The sequence below is a fragment of the Quercus robur genome, chromosome 4, assembly GCF_932294415.1.
Source record: "Quercus robur chromosome 4, dhQueRobu3.1, whole genome shotgun sequence".
NCBI classification, from domain to species: Eukaryota; Viridiplantae; Streptophyta; class Magnoliopsida; order Fagales; family Fagaceae; genus Quercus; species Quercus robur.
In genome coordinates, this window is record NC_065537.1 from 7,612,322 (window position 1) to 7,633,008 (window position 20,687).

A 20,687-nucleotide genomic window follows, 5' to 3' on the forward strand; every position below is an offset into this window, starting at 1 on the left:
TCATTGAAGATATTTTTGATGCTAGGAGACAATGCTGACCATGCACTTTTCAACATTTGGAGACTGCCTCGACTTTTAAGGCACTGCAACACAAAAGTTCAACTTATCAATTTCCATAACCAAAACCCACATGACCAAAAATTTCCATAAAAAATATTCTCACAAAATACCCCACCACCACAAAAAAATCAATGCCCCACCAAAATTTCACCACAATCAAAATTTTTCACATGACCAAGGTCACCAACAAATAAATCCTACATGTCCAAGATAGCCATACAAGAATTCCCACAAGTTCATGTCATGCACAAATAAATTCTCACATAGCCAAAATCACAAATATTTCCAAGAACCAACATCACATACCCAACAAAAATTTTTCCATAATCAAAATTTCATACCCACAAATTTTTCCCATGTCCAAAAATTCTTACATACCCACAAATTTACCCACAAAATTTTGCCATGTCCATAAAACAAAGTTTACACATGCCAACAAGTTTTTCCCACATACATCATGAACATATTCACATAAGCCTACCACAATTTTCACAATACCATTACTCTCAAAATTCAAGCCAAAATTCATTCAACAACATCACAATTTACCTACATTGTCAAAATTCCATAAATCACCAACATTGTCCAATTTGCACCACAAAAAAAAAAAAAAAAAAAAAACACTTCAAGAATGCTCCAAAGCCAACATTCTTCAACATGATCAATAACACAATGCTCCAAAATTTCAAAATAACCAAATGACAATATCTCACCATGAAACTTTCAACGAAACATGCAACAACATTTTTCCAAGCAAGGAAACCAAAGAAAAAAAAACTCACCTTGGTGTCTACATGACAATATGGAACATGGGTCCTAGGGTCTTGAAGAAGTCCATCCCCATCATTCCAATCAAATGTTGGATCATATTTCTTACCATGAAAAGCAAGAAAAGAAGATCCCTTGGAGGAATAAGCCATCTTGATGCAAAGAAAATGGGTTTCACCGAAAATGGGTGTGTGATGAAAATTCTCAAAACATAAAGATCTAAAGAAATATTGATAGAGATGGATGAGGGAAGGTTAAGAAACTTAAAAAAGTGTTTTTTGTGAGAAGAAATGGTGTGATGAAGAAGAAAAATCAAGGGGAAGAAGAAGGTGAATAGTGTCAATGGAGGAAGCGAAGTTGATGGAAGATGAAGCAAAAAAGGAAAAAGGAAGAGACAAAGAAGTGGGGAGGCCAAAATTTCGGCCCCCACACTTAAAACTCAACAAAAAGCTAAGTCAACTCAGTCAACCAAAAAAAAAAAATCAAGTATTTTTCAAACTTCAAATTTTCAATTCAAAATTTTCATTCCCAAAATTTCAATCCCACATTTTAAACATAAGTCTTTAGTTTTCAAAAAAATCCAAACCTTAGATTTCATGATCAAAATTTCAAGCCTTAATTTTCAAAATTCTAAGTTTCAAAATTTCAGATTTCAAGTTCCAAATTTCAAGTCAAAATCTTCAAGTTCCAAAGTCTCAAAATTTTAAATGTCAATTTCAAAACTTCCAAGTTTCAAAGAATCAAATGTTTCTCAAAAATAGAATCTTATGTCAATCAAACTTTTCTTGATAAAGTTCAAACCAAGAAAGAACAAATGAAAATCATACATTTCAAAAATAGTGGGATCAAAAAGTTCTCATAATTTAAAAGTCTAGCCTCCAAATTTTGACTTTTGCAGACAATTCCAAATCGAAGTAGAGAAGACCTTTGATCGACATTTCAACAATTCCAGTTTCTAGGTAGAAAAGCCCTAGATCAACATTTCAGCACTCCTGATCGAGGTAGAGAAGACCTTTGATTGACATTTCAGCACTCCAAATTGAAGTAGAAGAAGACTTTTGATCAACACTCTAACAATTCTAGATCGAAGTAGAATAAGACCTTTGATCAACACTCTAACAACTCCAAATCGAGGTAAAGAAGCCCTAGATCAACATTTTAGCACTCCAAATTGAGGTAGAGAAGACCTTTGATTGACATTTCAACTTTGGATCGAAGTAGAGAAGACCTTTGATCGACATTTCAACAATTCTAGTTTCAAGGTAGAGAAGCCCTAGATCAACATTTTAGCACTCCAGATCGAGGTAGAGAAGCCCTAGATCAACATTTCAACAAACTCCAAATCGAAATAGAGAAGACCTTTGATCGACATTTCCACAATTCTAGTTTCAAGGTAGAGAAGCCCTAGATCAACATTTCAGCACTCCAGATCGGGGTAGAGAAGCCTTAGACCGACATTTCAACAAACTCCAGATTGAAGTAGAGAAGACCTTTGATCAACATTTTAACAAACTCCAGATTGAAGTAGAAAAGACCTTTGATCCACATTCCAACAATTCTGGATCGAAGTAGAGAAGACCTTTAATCAACATTACACCAACTCCATATTGAAGTAGAGAAGACCTTTGATCAAAATTTTAGCCATTTCAGATTAAAGTAAAGAAGACTCCAATCAAAGTGGAGATCGAACGTTTTAGTAATACAAATTAAAGTAGAGAAGCCCCTTTTGACCAACATTCTAGTAATTCCATTTTCAAGGTAGAAAAGCCCTTTGGTTGTCTTTCGTCAAGATTGAGGTAGATAAGCCCTTGGGTCGCAGACAGCTTCATTATCAAGATCAGGATTGGAAAGTCTCTTGGTAACCCCCAATTGTCAAAAGTCATCAACTACCAGCTAAGTTCGGTATTTTCATTGTTTTTTTTTTTTTTTTTAAAGAAAAAAAAAAGATAAGGCACTAGTTCATGTTCCAAGGTTTTAGGTTCAAGGGCTAGGTAATCTTTGAAAATTCAACCTCAATTAAATCATGGTCACTAAAAATCAGTGTCTTTGTTTTACATTGACATTCGCTTTCCAAGCTCTGTCAATGAGGGGCATTCTATAGACACTCAATTTTGCACCTATGATTTAATCAAGGAGAATGACTTAAATGACCATCCATGTACCCCAAAAATCATGATTTTATTACATGTGTTAATTTGTTCTAGCATTACAAGCATCAATTTGTCTTTGCATAATATGCATTAATTCATTCATTGCATATCATAAAAATGATCTTGAGATTCTAACGATCGCAACGGTGTTTCCGGTTTTCAAATCGGACCATCGGATCGAAAGATATCGCATGATCAAGTTTGCACGGTCAACATGCATTGTGTCTAGGTAGAGTCGACCACACATGATTAATTTAAATTAATTCTAATTGGTTAAACAATTAAAATTTATTAAATAATTTTGTGATTGGTTGATAATTAGTGTTTAAAATAGGGATGTATGCATAGGAATAAAAGGGATGATTAGATAACGATAAAATTATGGATAATCTGAATTTTATCAAGATTTATTTTAGGGTATTTATCTACAAGATAATTGTTCTTAAAAAGCCTGAATTATCCAAAAAAGAGATAAAAAAAAATCATGGATAAAGGATGAAAACATGTCCAGGTGCGAGGATCGGTAAAAAAACCCTAAAAGGGAAGTCCAAATAGCACATGAACACGAAAGAGCATTCGGTGTCCAAGAGCCCATTTGGCACTTTTGGAGTGCCGAACGGCACTTTAAAAGGGCTAAATTGGCTCCTTTTGGGCTTTGGCCCAATGGCCTTCGGGTGACGATAAGGCACACCCTTTTCGATCTTTTTGCAAAAGGATGCATTCGGATTCACATCCTAATCATCTGTACGGCCTCTATAATTGGGGGCTGGGTCTCATAATTCAGGACCTTCTTTTAGACGCTCTGAGAGGCATATGTTTTGAGACTCTCAAATTGCTGATATTTGCTGATCCTTTCTCAGATTTGCTGCAAAAATTAGGGTTTCTAGGTTTCAAAGATATCTGAATAAGTTTCTTTGAACCATAAAACATTCTCTTAAGAACAAGAAGTGCTCATGTAAGAGGTTGTTGTAAATTACGCTTTCTTTTTCTTATGCTTCTTGTTTATAATGATGATTTTTTTTTTAATCATTGTTTTGTTTAAAGCATGATTGTTTTTATGCAATTGTAACAATCTCTTTCTTGAATGTCAATAATCTGCATGTGAACAACTCTTTTTCTTAAAATAAAAACAGATCTGCATGTTCATTAGATGTGGATTTGACTTTTTCTTAAAATAAAAATAGATTTGCATCTTCATTAGATGTGGATCTGATTTTTTCTTAAAATAAAAATAGATCTGCATCTTCGTTAGATGTACATCTGAATTTTTCTTAAAATAAAAATGGATCTGCATCTTCGTTAGATGTAGATCTGACTTTTCCTTAAAATAAAAATGGATTTGCATCTTCATTAGATGTAGATCTGAATTTTTCTCGATTAAAAACTGATTTGTATCTTTCTTAGATACAAATTTGATTTTTCTTTAACATATGCAGACTTTTGAAATAAAGAAAAAGATTAAACATGATTGTGTTTGTGTTTGTTTTATTTAATTCATGTTGCATAAATTTATCTTATGAGTGAAACTCTCTTCATAAAAAATCTTTTCCATATTTTTTAAAACATATAAAAAACATATATGATTTTTTTTTTCTGTTATAAAAAAAAACCATTTTTTTTATTATCACAAAACAGATCTGATCTTTTACAAATCAAAAACTTTTTTTTTTGTTCTTAAAAATAGATCTGATATTTTTCAAATCAAAATACTTTATTTATGTAATAAAATCAAATCTGAATTTTTATCTCCAAAAACCACTTTTTTTTTACACATACAAAAACAGATCTGATTTTTTTAACAAACCAAAATCAATATCTTTTAATCACTAAAACATATCTGAATTTTTTTAACAAAGAAGAGACTTCATTCATAAATAAATTTATGTGATTTAATCTTTATTTAACATATTCAACATATCATTCATGACGTGCATTAAAAGGTACATTGGTCACAAAAGTCAAGAAGACCAGACTTTGTCTAGACGGAATGGGTGCCTAACACCTTCCTATTCCGTAACCTAGCCTACGGATTTAGGTCTTTGGTTAAGTAGATCTAAGCCTTGTCTTTACTTCTTTTTTTTTTGGGGTAGAATGTAACTAGGACAACAAGCCATGTAATTATTTGGTAGTTTGTAACTAAGACCCAAAGCCATGTAATTTTTCAATTTTCCAAATATGTAATTTTTTATTCAATCAATGAAGAGAACAATTCAGTCATGTATTTAGTTTTTCTTATTTTTTTTTAATAAACAAATAAGTGGCGACTCCATACCACTTACCCAAAAAGAGAGGTGCCCTAAAAAGCTCTCCAAAAATCTCTCTTTTTTGAGAGGCAACTTTCGAGGTCTCTCACATGTTGATTTGTCAAAATTCACCTCTAATCAAAATATATTGAGTAAAGTTGTAGTCTAAGACTACAACCAATTTTGCAACTAAACTTTGTCCCAACTTAAATATAAAAATGTCTGAGTTAAGATAAAGAATTAGTCAAATGTGTAACAGGTTGAAATCAGTTGTGGGCATAGCATTTGTCTTTATTAGTAATTTGACTTTCTCGTGTGTTTCTTTTGTGAAATATTTTCAAAGCATGAATTTTGATTGAAGAAGAAAAATAATTAGTGTTACCTATAAAAGATATTAAGAAAATTTGATAATAGAATCTCAATTTTTGTAATAATTTATTCTCTTCAATTAAAATTTCTGTATAAATAATTAAGTGTGAAGATGATTATATAATAAATGTTCATAATATTGTTTTATAAAAGCCATAGTTGGCATTTATTGAACTAATGCGTAACAATCAAGGGAAACTACATTTTTCTACCTAAGTCATATTTCACTTTACAAGTTGTCCCCTAAACATTCAGATGCACGTGTACACATACACAAGTTGAATTGAAATTGTCACTTGAAATCACAATTTCAGTTCAAGCTATGTGTTAAGGTTGTACAAAATAAATGTGTAATAAGCACTACTCTTAAAATAATTTATTTTCTACTCACACCAGCTACAACCCATGGCTCAAACCATTTGCAAACACCAACTCTAACCTAGCAACAACCCACATTGATGGCTGAAACCCAAAACCAAATCCACCTCCAACAAAATTGAAACTGCTGACACGACCACTACAAAACCAAAACAACCTCATAGCATCCACCTCATGGACGACCCTAAGACCACTGCCATGACAACCCCAAAACTGCTATGATGACAAACATTGACAATCCACCCTAGCAACACCAACACCAGCAACCCACCCTAGCCACAACAACTGTTGCCCCCACTGCCACCACCCAAATGTAAAACAATGACCTAAATCCAACAATGACAAGTGACAACAACCCAATGATGAGAGAGCTAAGGAGCGATAGAAGGGGGTAAGAGAGTAAAAGAGAGAAGAGTGAATAAACAAAAGGAAAAAAATGATATAGATGTTACTACAATAATATCTAATTTAGATGTAACTATAGCGTGTTGTAAAATATTTTTTGGAAAACAGCTCACCAGAGGGAGGGTTTTTGTGTATTTATGTGAATGGTGTACTCTATTTAGATTTTTTTAAAGGACATTTGCATATTCTTAATTAGCTAGGATAAACTAAACATGATCACATGGGCGGCTCCACTTGGAGCCAGGGGGTTCAAATGAACCCCCTGAATTGAACCCAAAAAAAAATTATTATAATATTTTTTATTTTATTTTTATAGTTTTCACATTTAAAATAAAAATTTAAACACCCCGACCTCAAACCCAATTGAAATAAACTTAAATATAATCATTTTAACAATATCGTGACCTTTTTAAACACAAACAAAAATCTCAATAACAAATCAATTGATCTAAAATCTGGGAAAAAAAATTAGAATTTGCTAATCTTAAACCTTAGAAAATGCTCATTTAAATCTTAAGAAATTTTGAATAAATCATTCAAATGGGAAATTAGTGGATAAAATGATTACTTGACTATGTACATTGAAACAAATGCAGCTAGTAGGATTTATAATGAAGATATCATGCAACAATTTCAAAATAAGAAATATCGTAGAAAGCAATTGTAAAACTTTATGTATTAAAGTTTTTTTTTTTTTTGTGATGTCGATATATTGAATTTATCTTTTGTTTAAAATTTTGTATAATTTATGTTTCTTATTGAACCCTCTAGAAAATAATCCTGGAGTTGCCACTACATGATCATCAGTCTTTTATTTTCCATGAAAGGTCAACGACGCTTTATAAAAATATAATAAAAAATAGAAAGTTCTATGTGGCTTGGACCCATGGCCAAGTGGGCTTAAAGCAGTGAGTTTTGTTTTTTGTTATTTTTTGTTTTCAGAGTAAGACTTAGGGAGCATTTTAGGCTTTTTATTGTTTTAGCAGTGTACCATGAAAAAATAACAAAACAAAACAAAAGATCTTCATGCAAAAAGAATAAAAAAAACAAGACAGAGAAGCCCACTTTGGATGAGCAAGTTTGGTGAAGTTTTGGGATAGGAAAAGCATTCTCTTACAGTAGCTGAGAGTTCCTGAGACCACTTACAAACAATGGTGATCCAAGAAAGTATAAAAGCATGCCTTGTGGCGTTGGGGACGTGGGTCAGTCTCTGCTTGTGTTTGTCTCATCTATATAAAATACAGATGTAGGCTTTTTTTACTAAACCCAAAAGCCAAAACAGTTGAGTATTTTGTTGCAAATAATTCAACATTAATAGGTGCGAAGGGCGCAGCCTGGGGAGGTTCGGAAGGACAATTGTCCCCATTGCCTGCCCAAATATATATATATATATGAAATTGAAGGTCAACTTATAATATTCACTCTATAATGATTACCCTTATTATCAAACTAAGATATACTAAGTGAATTTTTGGTGTCGATGAGAGTTGAAATCCACACACACACACATATATATATTAGGGTTAGGTTCAAGTTACACCTGATGTTACTGCATAAGAGTTATACATTTTTTGTATCATTGATTTATATTAGATCTTGAAAACTCGGATTTGTGCTAAAACACAAGAGTTTGTTCAGACCCCCAAATAAAAATTACGGCTAGATTGCTTTTACTCTAACTTAAACAAAGTGTGGAACAAGAGTAAATAAGGGTAATGAACCGATAACACTACTCTATGCCATATCCATCCACAACATACAATTAAATGAAGGCATAAAGAGTAGAGAAGAGAGATGCAAACACAAGATAATATCAAAACGTGTTATCGAAGAGGAAACCGAAGAACTCAATGAAAAACCTCTCTATGACCCTCCAAGTCGAAATTGATCCACTAGAGAATAAAGTTGGAGTACATGAATAACAAAAGACCTTCCAAGTCTAGTCTACCTTATGTACTTGAGCCCTCCAAGCTCTTGCTACTAACGGACTTCTCAGAGTCTTGTTTTCTCTAGCTTTCCGGATCTCATAATTCAGCCCGATTACATTTGCCACTAAATGGCTCCTTCCAGTACTTCCCAACAGCACCAAAATCTCACTTAACACTCAAAATGGGTGTGGTAAGTGTTTGGGCTAACAACCTCTCAAGGATCTAGAGATGGAGAGGTAGGAGTTGAAGAAAATTACAAGAAAATGTGTAAATGATTGTGGGTATAATAATCTCTAACTCTCAAGTGTATTTGATAAAGTTTTCTCTCTAAAAATCACTCCTTACAATTCGTGGGTAATGAGGGTATTTATAGTGTGGGTAAAGAATTTGGTAAAGCAATTTAACATTTTGCCAAACAAAATGTTTTGCAGGTACTTCGCGGGATGGCCCTTCTCATGAAACACTCGCAAACTTGACAGCTTGGTGTGACTCTTGAGTTTCCAATCATGTGCTTCACACGTGGCCTTTTCACGAGTTGCTCCTCGTGAGCTACTCGAGCTAGTCGCGAATTGCACTGATTCATCTTTTGAAGCTTGATTCTTCACCGATCTCTCACACTCATCCCTTACAAATAAATACACATGCATGCAGGGAAAATGGTTGAAGAAATTACAATAAAATTTGGCACAGAATTAAAGCTAACACAAGCTAGTTGGAAATCACAACTTTACAAATCTAATGGTAAAAATAAACATTAAAGGGAATTTCATAATTGCTCTATAGAAATTAGTAATTAAGGAATTAGCTCTTCTTATTAAAAAAAAATTAAAAAAAAAAAACATTATCTCTCTACTCTCCAGCTCATCATCTCCATCCTCTTTCCCTCTCTCACGTGGTCTTCATGTTCTATGTACTTTTAGCCTTAAAAATGAAGTAGGAACTATTATAGATTCAGCGGTTTTTACCCAATTCATCCAATCCACTTACTTGGAAATTAGGGGTGAGTTTAGGAAACATGTGAAAGATCTTTTTTATTTTTTGTTACACTGGGAGTGTTTGATTGCTTCGCTCATTTGACGCCACCAGTAAAGCTGTTCTTTCATGGGGCCATGCCTTCCATTTTTTCACCACCAATGAAGGATTGGAACAAGAATTTTTGTTGATATGTATATTATATCCAATCTTCCCTTCCTCCCATTCTTCTAATAGATATAAGCCTTCTTATGAAAATAATTATTATATCATATCTTGACTACACTACAAGAAAACTGAGCAATTGTGGTGGGCCTATTGCGGCGAGTGCAAAAACCGCCGCTATATGTCGCCTATTGCGACGCATTTTTGGCCCGCCGCTGTACATGAGATCTATTGTGGCGTTCTATATGCACACCGCAATAGCTCTAGTATTTTGCGGCGTACTACAGCGGCGGGCTAATGACCCGCCGCAATAGACCTGTTTTAGCGGCATTCAGCTTAGATATAGCGGCGGGTCATTGACTCGCCGCAATAGCTCTAGTATTTTGCAGCGCGCTACAGCGGCGGGCCAATGACCCGCCGCAATAGACCTGTTTTAGCGGCATTAATCTTAGACAATGACCCGCCGCAATATGTACTCCCTTTTGTGGTAGGTTGGACCGTCGCAATAGACATTTAAATTTCAAACTATTTTTTCGTCTTCCCATTTAAAGATCAAATAGTAAATTACACCCGATTGGCATGAAAATTGGCATGCATGTTAAGAACATATAGAAAATATGATCCAACGGTTGAATTTTCTAAATTTAAATTCAACTATAAGTTATTGGTTGGTGTAACATTTTTTGGAGTTACATCAAGTGTAACTAGAACCTAACGATATATTTTTTAATTCGATGTGAATTTTGACAAATTTACCGTTAGATTACATTATCTTCATATATTTTTCATGTATACAAAATTTCAAGGTGATCAAAGATTAATAGTCATGTCATCAATTAATTATTTAAATTCAAGTTTTTGTAATTTAAAATAACGCATAAAAGATGAGTTTAAAGATAAAATGGTAAATTACACCCGATTGGCATGAAAATTGGCATGCACGTTAAAAACAAATATAAAATATGATCCAATGGTTGGATTTCAAAATACGAATTCAACAATAAGTTATTGTTTGGTGTAACATTTTTTAGAGTTACATCAAGTATAACTTGAACCCAACGCTATATTTCTTAATTCGATGTGAATTTTCACAAATCTACCGTTAGATTACATTATCTTCATATATTTTTCAAGCATACAAAATTTCAAGGTGATCAAAAATTAAGAGTCATGTCATCAATCAATTGTTTAAATTCAAGTTTTTGTAATTTAAAATAATGCATAAAAGATGAGTTTAAAGATCAAATGGTAACTTACACCCGATAGGCATGAAAATTGGCATGCATGTTAAGAACAAATATAAAATGTGATCCAACGGTTGGATTTTAAAAATATGAATTCAACAATAAGTTATTAGTTGGTGTAATATTGTTTAGAGTTACATCAAGTATAACTTGAACCCAACCCTATATTTCTTAATTCAATGTGAATTTTGACAAATTTACCGTTAGATTACATTATCTTCATATATTTTTCAAGCATACAAAATTTCAAGGTGATCAAATATTAATAGTCATGTCATCAAACAATTATTTAAATTCAAGTTTTTGTAATTTAAAATAACGCATAAAAGATGAGTTTAAATATCAAATGGTAAATTACACCCGATTGGCATGAAAATTGGCATGCATGTTAAGAAAAAATAGAAAATGTGATCCAATGGTTAGATTTTCAAAATGTGAATTCAACAATAAGTTATTGGTTGGTATAACATTTTTTAGAGTTACATCAAGTGTAACTTGAACCCAACCCTATATTTCTAAATTTGATGTGAATTTTGACAAATCTACCATTAGATTACATTATCTTCATATTTTTTTCTTGCTTACAAAATTTCAAGGTGATCAAAGATTAATAGCCATGTCATCAATCAATTGTTTAAATTCAAGTTTTCATAGTTTAAAATAACGCATAAAAGATGAGTTTAAAGATCAAAGAGTAAATTACATCCGATTGGTAAGAAAATTGGCATGCATGTTAAAAACATATAGAAAATATGATCCAACGGTTGGATTTTCAAAATATGAATTCAACAATAAGTTATTGGTTGGTATGACATTTTTTAGAGTTACATCAAGTATAACTTGAACCCAACCCTATATTTCTTAATTCGATGTGAATTTTGACAAATCTACCGTTAGATTACATTATCTTCATATATCTTTCATGCTTACAAAATTGCAATGTGATCAGAGATTTATAGCTATGTCATCAATCAATTGTTTAAATTCAAGTTTTTGTAGTTTAAAATAACGCATAAAAGATGAGTTTAAATATCAAATGGTAAATTACACCCGATTGGCATGAAAATTGGCATGCATGTTAAGAAAAAATAGAAAATGTGATCCAATGGTTAGATTTTCAAAATGTGAATTCAACAATAAGTTATTGGTTGGTATAACATTTTTTAGAGTTACATCAAGTGTAACTTGAACCCAACCCTATATTTCTAAATTTGATGTGAATTTTGACAAATCTACCATTAGATTACATTATCTTCATATTTTTTTCTTGCTTACAAAATTTCAAGGTGATCAAAGATTAATAGCCATGTCATCAATCAATTGTTTAAATTCAAGTTTTCATAGTTTAAAATAACGCATAAAAGATGAGTTTAAAGATCAAAGAGTAAATTACATCCGATTGGTAAGAAAATTGGCATGCATGTTAAAAACATATAGAAAATATGATCCAACGGTTGGATTTTCAAAATATGAATTCAACAATAAGTTATTGGTTGGTATGACATTTTTTAGAGTTACATCAAGTATAACTTGAACCCAACCCTATATTTCTTAATTCGATGTGAATTTTGACAAATCTACCGTTAGATTACATTATCTTCATATATCTTTCATGCTTACAAAATTGCAATGTGATCAGAGATTTATAGCTATGTCATCAATCAATTGTTTAAATTCAAGTTTTTGTAGTTTAAAATAACGCATAAAAGATGAGTTTAATGATCAAATGGTAAATTACACCCGATTGACATGAAAATTGGCATGCATGTTAAGAGCAAATAGAAAATGTGATCCAACGGTTGGATCTTCAAAATATGAATTCAACAATAAGTTATTGGTTGGTGTGACATTCTTTAGAGTTACATCAAGTGTAACTTGAACCCAACCTTATATTTCTTAATTTGATGTGAATTTTGACAAATCTACCGTTAGATTACATTATCTTCATATATTTTTCATGCTTAAAAAATTTCAAGGTGATCAAATATTAATAACCATGTCATCAATTAATTGTTTAAATTCAAGTTTTTGTGGTTTAAAATAACACATAAAAATAGTTTCAAGATCAAATGGTAAATTACATCTGATTAGCATGAAAATTGGCATGCACGTTAAGAACATATAGAAAATGTAATCCAGCGGTTGGATTTGCAAAATATGAATTCAACAATAAGTTATTGGTTGGTGTAACATTTTTTAGAGTTACAACAAGTGTAACTTAAACCTAACCCTATATTTCTTAATTTAATGTGAATTTTGACAAATCTACCTTTGGATTACATTATCTTCATATATGTTTCTTGCTTACAAAATTTCAAGGTGATCAAAGATTAATAACCATGTCATCAATCAATTGTTTAAATTCAAGTTTTTGTAGTTTAAAATAACGCATAAAAAGAGTTTAAAGATCAAATGGTAAATTACATCCGATTGGCATGAAAATTGGTATGCACGTTAAGAACATATAGAAAATGTGATCCAGCGGTTCGATTTTCAAAATATGAATTCAAAAATAAGATATTGGTTGGTGTAACATTTTTTAGAGTTACAACAAGTGTAACTATCTTTCTTAATTCAATATGAATTTTGACAAATTTACCGTTGGATTACATTATCTTAATATATTTTTCTTGCTTATAAAATTTCAAGGTGATCAAAGATTAATAGCCATGTCATCAATCAATTGTTTAAATTCAAGTTTTTGTAGTTCAAAATAAAGCATAAAAGATGAGTTTAAAGATCAAATAGTAAATTACATCCGATTGACATGAAAATTGGCATGCATGTTAAGAACATATAGAAAATGTGATCCAACGGTTGGATTTTCAAACTATGAATTCAACAATAAGTTATTGGTTGGTGTAACATTTTTGAGAGTTATATCACGTGTAACTTGAACCCAACTCTAGTTTTCTTAATTCGATGTGAATTTTGACAAATCTACCGTTAGATTACATTATCTTCATATATTTTTCATGCTTACAAAATTTCAAGGTGATGTCATGAATCAATTCCTTAAATTCAAGTTTTTGTAGATTAAAATAATGTATAAAAGATGAGTTTAAAGATCAAATGGTAAATTACATCCGATTGGCATGAAAATTGGCATGCATATTAAGAACATATAGGAAATGTGATCCAACGGTTGGATTTTCAAAATATGAATTTAGCAATAAGTTATTGATTGGTGTAACATTTTTTAGAATTACATCACGTGTAACTTGAACCCAACCCTATATTTCTTAATTCGTTGTGAATTTTGACAAATCTACCGTTATATTACATTATCTTCATATATTTTTCATGCTTAAAAAATTTCAAGGTGATCAAAGATTAATTGCCATGTCATCTATCAATTGTTTTAATTTAAATTTTTGTAGTTTAAAATAACGCATAAAAGATGAGTTTAAAGATCAAATGGTAAATTACTTGCAATTGGCATGCATGTTAAGAACATATTGAATTATTAAAATATATTTTTATTAAATAATATATTTCATTTTATTAATTTGTAGTGTTAAATTATATTTTATTAATTTGAAGTATTATATTAACTCTTATTAATTATTAAATTATACTGATTAATTTGTAGTATTAAAATATATTTACATATTTGGAAGTATTAATTATATTGTTATTAATTAGTAATTTATAACAACCGAAACACTCCCAAAACCTAAAAATGACCAAAATACCCCATGCTTGAAAAAATACCAAAATACCCTCGATGACTAAAAAAAAAGACCAAAAACGCCTATTATTATTATTATTATTATTATTATTATTATTATTATTATTATTATTATTATTATTATTATTATTATTATTATTATTATTATTATTATTATTATTATTATTATTATTATTATTATTATATGGACTATATATATTTATATAGGTAAAGTACATTTATAAAATGTATTTTGCCTTAGTGCTACGCACGAGTGTGATTCTACCTCATGTCCCAAGTTCGAATCTTCTGAACAGCCTTTTTTTTCATCATTTATGTTTCTATCAAACCAACTAGTATATATTAAATATTTATATGTACAAAAAGTTTCAGGATGTGTACCACTAGTTTAGTGGTAAGACACGTGTGTTACTATACTTGGCCCAAGTTCGAATCTTACTAAAAACGCATTATTGATTTTATTCTTTTCTCTCCTTCAAAACCACGTCGTTTTATGCATCAACTTAAAACATTATAAAAAAAAAAAAAAAAACCCTACTCTTTACATTTCACTTCAGCCGCCTCATGCCCTCACCCTTATTCTTTTCTTTTCTTCTCTACACAGACGCTCTGTTTCTCTGTTACTTGATTCTCTGTTACTATAAACTGATTTTTTTTATTGCTCGCACAAATCGGTACGTTCATCTTCAGCTTTGTTTCAAAAAAAAGCGAAGATCGATCGGTTTTGTTAGTTTTTATTTTTTTGCTTAGTTTGATGATTTTTGGATGTGGATCTGACTAGATCTGTTGTGTTTTCTCTTTGTTGTTGTGGCTTTTGTTGTTTTCAGATCATCAACGACTATATTTTGTGAAACCAGTAGATCTAGAGGATTCGGATTCGTCACCTTCAGCAACGAGAAGTCAATGAGGGACGCGATCGAAGGAATGAATGGCCAGAACCTTGACGGCCGCAACATCACATTCAACGAGGCTTAGTCTCGCGATAACGGAGGCGGCGGTGGTGGCGGAGGCTACAGCTGTGGCGGAGGTGGTTACGGAGGCGGCAGACATCACGAAGGTGGAGGGTTCGCTTCGGGATCTAAGGAAAACGACGTCGTCGTCATCGGCGATGGCCCCGGTGGCTACTCCAACACATTTTCTCTGGTGCGCATCCCTTAAGCCATCTTAATTTGTTTCCCATTTCTGAGTTAATTATTAATTGTTGTTACATTTATTTATAGTTTTTTTATTCAATTAATTATGTTCTTTGATCAATTGCTTTTTCTTTTTCTTTTTTTGTGTCTTGAATTGTGTAGCATACACCTAGAGTCTAGAGAAGAAGAATATTGCTGTGAGTGTGATGAAGCATACATATATATTTCTTTTTGCATTCATTGAAAAATATTTTATATATGTAAATTTTATTAATGTATCAGATGCTATTAGCTTATTACGTTTGCTCTACAGGACTAATGGTGTTGTGAGGCATAGGTAACCTCCCTTGATATTGATGGCCTTTCATTTTTAGAAGTAGAAAAGGCCTACGGCCTTTGTGGCTTTTCAATTCTTGTGCAGATGATTGATACCCATATTTTGGTTCTTAATGTGGCTTTTCAATTCTTATTACTTTATTGTTATTTGCTAAATATTATTTTGAAGGAGTAGCACTTTATCTAAGAAGCTTCTATAATCTGTGATGCAAAGAACAATTGTGCCTAAAATAAAAGTAAGACTTTAAAAAGCAGTATATAAGAAAGTTTTTAATTAAAAAAAAAAAAAACTTAATTATAAGCTTAATCAAACAAGCTCTTAAACAACTATTATTGACCTTGAAAAAGAAAGCAAAATACCAGCTAGCATGTTATAATTCTTTATCCCTGGATGGTCACTATAAATTTTTGCAGACTGTTTCTTTGATCTGAACTTGCAGTTTGTTTAAAATTTTCCTTTGTGAATGACATAGAAATAATTGCTTAAGCTGTCTTATTGAAGTAATTAAATGTATGGGCAAAAAAATTTTAAAATTTCTCGTGGCAGATATTATATGAGGCAGACAATATTCTACATTGCATTGATACATAGTTAGTCACACACACAAAAAGAAAAAAAGAGATAGTGGTGGAGTACAAGGTTGCGAGCTCATAATTGTGCAGAGTCTTAAGGTCAATGGTGTGTTCGTTTCAGTTTGAAGTTTGATCTTTTTAAAAAATTTTTTTTTTTTTATAAACAATTTTATTTTATGTGATCTAATAATCTAAACAATTCTACAATGTTTTTTGATGTCTCCAGCTGTTAAATATATTCTAGTGAATTTTGAATGAATAAAAAGGCATGCATGCACAATGCACCAGTAATTAATTACCTCTATGTCTGTTATATGCTAATTCATTAGTACCCAATCAAGAATAGTAGTATCCTCCTCAATCCATTGGACAATACAGTTTCAAATGGTGAAAATGAGTCAAAAGGAAATAATAGAAAGAATGCATAAAGAAATATATTTATTTCATTATTCCAATATTATAGCAAACAATTAGGCAATATTCAATATTTATTTGAGGGGGGTTTTGGCTTTTGCATTTGATAATTTTTTTTTGGATGTAGAAACTTTGGACTTTAAGTTCCTGTTGAAGCCCAAGTACAGTAATGTGCCTTGTATAGTTGAGGAAGGTCCCTCTTCGCTCATCTCTTTCTAGGATTCTCGGTCCCAACAACAGTTATACAGTTACAGGTAAACAATCCAATTCCTCGTTCAAAATGTTTCTCGGCGAGCTTTTCGAGAGCTAATTTAACAGCATCTTGACCACCAAGAAGCAACCGGGTCACGATTTCCGGGTCGGTCTCGAATGGTACAAATCTCTCTCTCTCTCTCTCTCTATTTTGTGCTCGTTTGGTTTCTGATCGTTGAGTTCGATCTCGTTCAAGGGCTAGGGTTTGGGTCTAGGGTTTTGGCTCGTCAATCTCGTTCTTAATTATGCTCTTATTTGAAAATTTGAAAATAAAATCTGATATTTTTATATATATATTTTTTGTAATTGTAGGCTCTACCAAACCAACAGAGTGTGGAGTACCCAAGCTTCAAGCTTGTCATCGTCGGTGATGGAGGCACTGGTATTTCTCTTTTTACTTTTTTTTTTGGGTTGAAAATTTTGAATTTATTTTTTTCGCTGTTTGTATCAAATTGTGGAGTTAGGGCTTTTGATTTGCATGGTGGAGGCTATGTTTGTTTTGAAAGATAATAATTTCCGGACAGATTTGCAGGAAAAGAGTTATACTGTAGATGTGTATACACTATGTATGTGTAAATCTATATTGGTGTTGGTGGTGACGGTATTGATTGATCTGAGAGTGTGTGTTTTTTTTTGAATGGTGGCAGGAAAAACAACTTTTGTGAAGAGACACTTGACTGGAGAGTTCGAGAAGAAATATGAATGTAAGGGTCTCGAATGATGCTTTGGTTTTAGTTAGGGTCCCCATTCAGTTTACATAGAAATTTGTGCTGTTTTGATGTGTTTGGAAGTTATTAATTTTTTAAAATGGGTTTTATTTTGCAAATAGCAACTATAATTGCTAAGTTTGAAATGTTTTATTTTTTAAAATGGGTTTTAAAATGTTTTGCTGTTTATCATGTTATTCTAGCAGTAGAGCTGTATGACTCAAAAGCCCTTTCAATTATTGCTAAGTTTGAACTATAATTGTGAGTTCTTGTATTTAATGTGTGTGATTCTAAAAAAAAAAAAAATAAGAGTGGTGCCTTTGTCAAGTAACTTCCCTATACTGAACAAATTTAAATACACATAAAATGAAGTAAAATAAAAACAAAGGAAAAAAAAGTGCCTTTCCAATTTTGTTTGTAGGCCTGCCTTTCTTTGCTTAGACCTGTAAGTTTCTTGTTAAACATGATGATTGGAACTATGGAAGTCAAATGGAACAATTAATTAGTTTTCTTGTACTTGAATCTTAAACAAAGTTTGCACCAATATCTCTTTTTCATTGGCCTTTCACAGACTTATTACAATTATAGTCACATTGTATTTTATGTATGCAAGAGGTGAATTGTGAAGGTGGTATAATGCTTTGACTGTGATCATACATTGCAAACATTTTATCATGCCCTTGAAAGAATGAAAATTTGTTTCTAAACAAAAAAATTTAGTTGAATCTCTTGTACTTAGAAAATGATGTCATGTGACTATGAATTTAGGGACTTAAAATTTCAGATTCTAGTATCATTTCTTAGTTTTTGGTTGGTGGGACTGCAGATCACACAAAATGGGTAGGCGCTTTTCACAAAAAGCAGGATTTCATTGATGTAGTAGAGGTAAGCAAATTGTAGCTCCTTAGAAACTGAATGGAGTTAAGGCTCAGTTATGTTAATTGTTAGTCTTGCCATTGGAATTTAAATTCATTTTTGTTTATATACTTTTGTGAAACTAGTCTACCTTGATACTCAAAAAATTATAAGTTGCTTCCAATCACCATTAACACATGCATAAATGTAAAAACATCATCAGCTTTGTTGTGATTTACTTACCTAGTAGTGACATCAATATTCAGAAGACTTTTATTTTCACTAGTCCTTTGTATTGTTAATTGCAAGACTAAGTCCTCTAATATGAATCAAGATTTTGCAGTATAGTTTATTTACAATAATTTCTTTGAGCGGTAGAAGTGGAGTACTTGAAAATTTAAACTACAGCTATGATTTTGTCAATGTTATGTTGGGCCATGAATCAATGTAGGAAAAGCTATCTCTTTTTTCTTTTTTTTCTCTTCAAGGGAAACACTCTCTTAAAAAGAAGAGGCAAGGTGGAAACTCTCTCTTTAGCAGTAGATATTGGATACTAAAAATTTTCAAATACCAAAATTGGAGCTGTTTTAGGTGCTAGATTAATATGTGTAAAGAAAAACTATACTGGTTTTATAGTGAGAAAAAGTGATAAGAATAAATGCATGCACTTTTTTTTTTTTGAATCTTATCATTGGTTTGTGAGTAGTGATAAGAATATAATGTTAGTTTGGAGATATTTGTGGTGCTATCTAGTTACATTTGTGATAATGTCTTAGTGGGGCTAAAATTATTACAGGTTATTTGTAATAGAAATGTGGTTTTAGGACCCAGGAGGGAAAGAAAAAAAAAAAAACCTATAGCGGCGGGCAAAAACCGCCGCTAAAACTTCAAACATATAGCGGCGGGTGAAACCGCCGCTAAAAGGTACATAGCGTAAGTTGTGCATGAAGCCCTATAGCGGCACTTATTGACCGCAGCTATAGGTTGTACCTATAGCGGCGGGCCCATCCTGCCGCTAAAAGGCCACTTGACCTGATGACAACCTCATATGGCAGCGGTTTTTAGCCCACTACAATAGACCAAAAACGCCGCTAAATGGTGGATCTATTGCGGCGCTTTTTGCGACCGCCACAATTGACCTATAGCGGCACTGCATCACTGACGGGATGGCCCGCCGCAATAGCTCCCGCCACTATAGGTCAAATGTACCTTTAGCGGCGGTTTTGGGCCGCCGCAATAGCCCGTTTTTCTTGTAGTGCTATTAAATATTAGCATTGATGTGTATACTATGTTGTATATGTTAGAGTAGACGTGGAACTAGATGCATAGAATAGGAACTTGAGAACACAAAGGTTACTTAGTTAAGCCTTGTCGGCCTACGTCTACAGAGGACAACCTTTAGGGCTAAATTTTATTATGTAAGAGTATAGTACGATAATATGTATTACAATGAACCATAATATGAGTATATATAGGAGACTAAACCCTAGACTATGAGTACATGTAGGAAACTTGCCTTGCACACATAGTAGATGTGGGGTTGGGCCTATTACATTGGGTTAATATGTATAATATATCTCTAACATCCCCTCTCAAACTCAAGGAGGAAACTCGATGAAAGCTTGAGGTTAGATAAGCATAAGAAGATCTCTTAAAGTAAGCCTTTGAAGAAACCATGATAATAAACTGCCCAATTCAGTGATTTAAGAGCTTCAAATGAAGAAATAGAGTCTAAAATTAGAATCTGTGTGAAAAACTGAGCATGAGAGGCCATTTTCATAAATTTTGTCTTTTAGTCAAAGGTCAATGCAAAAGCCAAAGTCAATGACTAGTCAACAAGTCAACGATAAGGTCAAAGTCAACGGTCAATGGATAAGGTCCACTTTTGGGTTGGCTTGGTCTAGGTCGAGGCACATGGATTTGCTGAGCTGATGATGTGGCACTGATTGGATACTGATGACGTGGCATTGACGTTCTTTAGGGATGACATGGTATGCTTGTGTGGTAGCTAACATGGATTGGATGACTCATATGATGATGTCAC

At 32.3% G+C, this 20,687-nt stretch overlaps 1 pseudogene; it reads left to right on the forward strand.

The window, feature by feature from the left end:
- The first annotated feature begins 1,067 nt into the window (after positions 1-1,067).
- On the forward strand, positions 1,068-19,478 carry LOC126721286 (glycine-rich RNA-binding protein-like; annotated as a pseudogene).
- Positions 19,479-20,687: the final 1,209 nt, after the last annotated feature.